Below are 4613 nucleotides of genomic sequence, written 5' to 3'. Positions count from 1 at the left end.
AGCTGCTAGGAACTGAAAATGAATTCTCTCTTCTGCTCTGAAAGACCAAAGAGGAAAGCTAAAAAAAAGTCTGAGGTTTCCACTAATGTCTATTTTTAACTTAAGAGGATGGTCTCTGTGTTTTGGGACCCAGATAACCTTCAATCAGACAATGCATAATTACCAAACTGAGAAACAAATATCCTGTAATATTATAATCTGATAAGCTATAGAATGACGTGATTTATTTTTGTCGTATGAGCTTCAAATCTCCGATGGCTTCTGTTTGATCAGTAAAAGGGAAACAGACATGAGTTCATTTCCCACCTGATGCATAGAGCTGTTTTCTTAAACTTCTGTGATAATAATAATCATGTTTTTTTTTTAAAGTTTTATTTACTTTTGAGAGAGAGAGAGAGAGGGGCAAAGTATGGGGGGGGGAGGGGCAGAGAGAGAGAGAGAGAGAGAGGGAGACAGAATCCAAAGAAGGCTTCAGGCTCTGAGCTGTCAGCACAGAGCCCGATGCGGGGCTCGAGCTCATGAACCATGAGATCATGACCTGGGTTGAAGTCGGATGCTTAACCAACTGAGCCACCCAGGTGCCCCATAATAATAATCATCTTGTCTCTTTGTTAAATGTATGTTTCCAAGTCCTCCAGAGATTCTGATTCAGTGCCACTGGGATGTGGCCTAAGATTTGTGCTCTTGACACAAGAAAAGCTTGAAAAGAAAATATAGGCGTGAACTGAAGGAATAGTCTGCTTTTAGAATCAGACAGCTCTGGGCTGAAATCCTGGTTCTTTCACCTACTAGTTATGTGGTCTTGCACAAATTAGTTAACCTTACTTAACCTCTTCTGAAAAAGAGTGGAAATAAAAACATCTCCCTCAAAGTGTGTTGAGAGGATTAAGAGAACCAGAGCTGTGGATCACACCTCCTTTTGTGGGTGCTGCTCAATCATTTCTACCTGAGTTCATTTGAATGTTATCTGCGAACTTACTTAGCATGTAGGCAAAATGGTTTTCAATTCTTTGTTTGCTTCTGCTGTTGTGGGTGTTTTGTTTTGCTTTACTTATCTTTTCCATTTATTCAGCAGGTATTTGTAAAGCTTTTAATGTGTGCAAAAACTTGGATTTCTCGAACCCCCTAAGCACCTCCCTGATGGTGTGATGTGTCCACACGACCCACCCCAGGCTTTTAAAGGGACTGACCAAAATCTTGTGTAAGTGACTTGATGTAGCAGGTCCCTAGTTGTTTAGGGGGCTCCCTGAGATCAGAAGTGTCATGTCCTTATCCCTCCTTTGTGCCAGAAATTCCGGTGGGGCGCCTGGGTGGTTAGGTCAATTAAGCGGCCAGCTTCAGCTCGGGTCATGATCTCGTGGTTCATGGGTTCAAGCCCTGCGTTGGGCTCTGTGCTGACAGCTCAGAGCCTGGAGCCTGCTTCTGATCCTGTGTCCCCTCTCTCTGCTCCTCCCCCATTCACACTCTGTCTCGCTCCCAAAAATAAATAAAACATTTTTAAAAATTTAAAAAAAGAGATTCTAGTTTTCTTGAGTCCAATCATCCATATACCCGTGTGTGTGTGTGTATATCTTCTCTGCATTGAGGCAATTTTTTCTCCTTAGCTTTACTGAGATATTAGTGACATATAACATATGTAAGTTTAAGGCATACAATGTGATGATTAGATACATGTATATATTGCAAAATGATTACCACCGTAAAGTTAGTTAACATCTTCATTCCTTTGCATATTATGATTTTGTGTGTGTGTGTGTGTGTGTGTGTTAAGAACTACTCTGCTAATAACTTTCAAATATATAACAGAGTATTGTTAATTATAGTCACCAGCCTGTGCATTAGACCCCCAGATCTCATTTCTCTTATAGCTGGGAATTTGTACCCTTTGACCAGTATCTAGAAATACAGAACACTTCATGAATTTGTGTGTCATCCTTGAGCAGAGACCATGCCGATCTTCTCTGTATTGTTCTAGTTTTAACATATGCGCTGCCAAAGCAAACACCAAGTGTACATTTTCTTTTCTTCAACAGAAAACATTCATTTAAGTAATCCCATTTGAGGGGCACCTGGGTGCTTCTGACTTTGGCTCGGATCATGGTCTCCTGGTTTGTGAGTTTGAGCTGCGCGTCAGACTTTGTGCTGACAGCTTGGAGCCTGGAGCCTGCTTCGGATTCTGTGTCTCCCTTTCTCTCTGCTCCTCCCCCACTTGCGCTCTCTCTCCGTTTCTCAAAAATGAATAAAAAATTAAATGATCCCATTTGATTTTACACAGAATATGGTCTAGATGTTTTGTACTATGCAACGTCCCCTTCCTGGCCAGAAAAGCCTTTGCACTTTTTCCTTCCATCCTAATAGCAAGAATTCATTGGATTTCTGAGGGATATACTTATACTTTCTTTATAGTTAGCCTTGCTTCAAATGAATTTAAGACACTTTTTAAGGATGCAACAATATAAGACTTCTTAAAAAGAAAATTCAGATATGGCAGATAAGGATGGGAAAAATAAGGTGAATTCATGAATGATGTGTCATTTTAAATACACATTGTGCTGTTCATTTCATGTCCTGGTCATGGGCCAGATATTTGCTCTGAACTTTCAAGCAGTCATTGCAAACTCTATACAATTGAGAGATGACCGTGATGATTCTCAAGCCAATTATTAGGATGATCATCTATATGAGCCCTGAATATTGTTTTAACTTTTCCACTATCCCAAGACTTTAGGTCCAAATAAACATCAGGGTCATCAAGAATCTACAGAAGGGTCATGAAGTGCCTTGGAAAACTGTGCTCTCCAACATTCCAGCCAAATGAAAAATGGATCAAGGAATAAGGAGGCCTCTTGATGCAGAGGAGGTGATAGCTGGGTGGAAGAGCTGGGCCAAAGAACAGCCAATCCCTTGGTCCAGAAGTCATCACCATGGCAACAGTAGTTCCCGCAGCTCTGCTCCTACCAGCACTGATACCCTTAAGGGGCACCAGGAAAGAGAGGAGCCTGTCATACTTCTGGGTGAGGCTTTTGGTGAAGGAAATTTATGTATTTTTTATTCATAATCACTGGGAGAAAATAAACAGCCTCTTTGACATTAACCTTGCAAACCCAACTGTACGAAGTAAAGGCAGATGTCTGGCCGCACAGCCTGGCTGAGGCCAGGTGTGCGTCTCTTGTGTAGGAAACCTGTAGCCTGCCTCAGATTTGCCTTTTATTCTCTTTACTTTCTAGTAACTGTGCTGCTCAGGACTTTCAACAAGAAAAGCCCAGAGGAGGATAGTTGCTTTTGAAGCCAGCACTCTTGTCTGCCTCATTCATTTCAAACAGAGGTACTTCTCAAAGGGATGAAGGCCTGTGTACAAATAACAATGCCCACTGCATTCTCTTGCCATCAGCTGTGATGTGGTGGCTTTTGATTCTGCACAGAGGCTGCCTTGTTTCAGAAACTGATTGATGGTTCTCCTGAATGAAGGAGGCAACAAGAACAAACAAACGGGGCTCATGGTAAGGCAAGGTACTTCAAGAGAATGGGCTTGAAAGCACTTAAAATAAAAGGTAAACACAGCCTCCATGAAAGTAAAGAATTCTGAAAGGAATTGAGCTGTTCCTGTTGATAATTTGTAGTTCTTAAGGATCTTCACGTGTTTTGTGCAAACACGCATAAGCTCTTTGGAGACATCTGACTTGGGATTTTAGACTTTTTGGTGAAGGAGAAAGAAAAAAAAAGATGAAATCCAAACAGATGTCATAAAGCAGGGAAAACTAATTGAAATAAAAAACATGGGTGGTCTGAGTCAAGTTTAAGGCAGTGAAACAGAAAACAATGCATTGAAAGAGCTGGTAATGAGGCATCTCTGAAGAGGAAAGGTTGGGTGATTTCTCTTTGGAAAGACTTGGAAAAGCCAGCAGGGCTCATTAGAAACACCGTGGGCACTGCTAGGTCTGCTCTGTGTAAGCTCTGAGAGATGGGCCTCCTCTTCCTGTAAACCCTTTTCCTTCCCTTTTGCCTGATAGATGCAAACCAGTGAAAAATCAACATGAGAAATCTAGCCACATTAAATGCTTTTATAAGAAAACCCTTTAAAATTCCCTGTTGGCCAGCATTCTTCATGAGTCTGTGTGGGGGGGCACATTTCAGGCTAAGGACGAGGTACAGGATGAGGAGGGGAGTGAGGGAGGGAGGAAAGTTAAGGGAAGCAGGAATACATGTCCTGGTCAGTGGACATGTTCTCATTTATATACCATGTTCTCATTCAAAAAAATGTCTACCAGCTAGGTGGGATTCCACTGCGTAACTAAGTTAGGGTTAATATCACAGTTTCACAGAAAAAAAGTTGATCACAGACACCCTTGGTTGTCTACCCAACAGCCATTCTTTCCTTTAATTTTTTGCTTGCAGAGTCCCTGTTTTGATTGGAAGTCCTCCTTCTCTTGTTGTGAATCAGGGAAGGGTGACCCTACCTTGAACTATAAGAATAAATCCTGATTTTTTTTTTTAATGGCAACTGAGGTAGACGGAATTTTAAGATGGCTCCCACGATCTTCATCCTCTGGTGTTAATTCCTGTGATTATGGCAAAATGCAGATTATCTGTGTGGGCATACTCTAATTTAAGTT

The 4613-nt window shown here is 41.5% G+C and overlaps 1 non-coding gene across 1 annotated transcript; it reads right to left on the bottom strand.

Moving 5' to 3' along the window:
- Nucleotides 1-1898: 1898 nt before the first annotated feature.
- Nucleotides 1899-2005, bottom strand: LOC125910465 (U6 spliceosomal RNA). The gene has a single exon (XR_007453975.1). It is a non-coding gene; the product is annotated as a U6 spliceosomal RNA (small nuclear RNA).
- Between the last annotated feature and the right edge of the window lie 2608 nt (nucleotides 2006-4613).

Source organism: Panthera uncia (assembly GCF_023721935.1).
Source record: "Panthera uncia isolate 11264 chromosome B3 unlocalized genomic scaffold, Puncia_PCG_1.0 HiC_scaffold_1, whole genome shotgun sequence".
Taxonomy (NCBI): Eukaryota; Metazoa; Chordata; class Mammalia; order Carnivora; family Felidae; genus Panthera; species Panthera uncia.
This window is presented reverse-complemented; position numbering and strand designations above follow the sequence as displayed.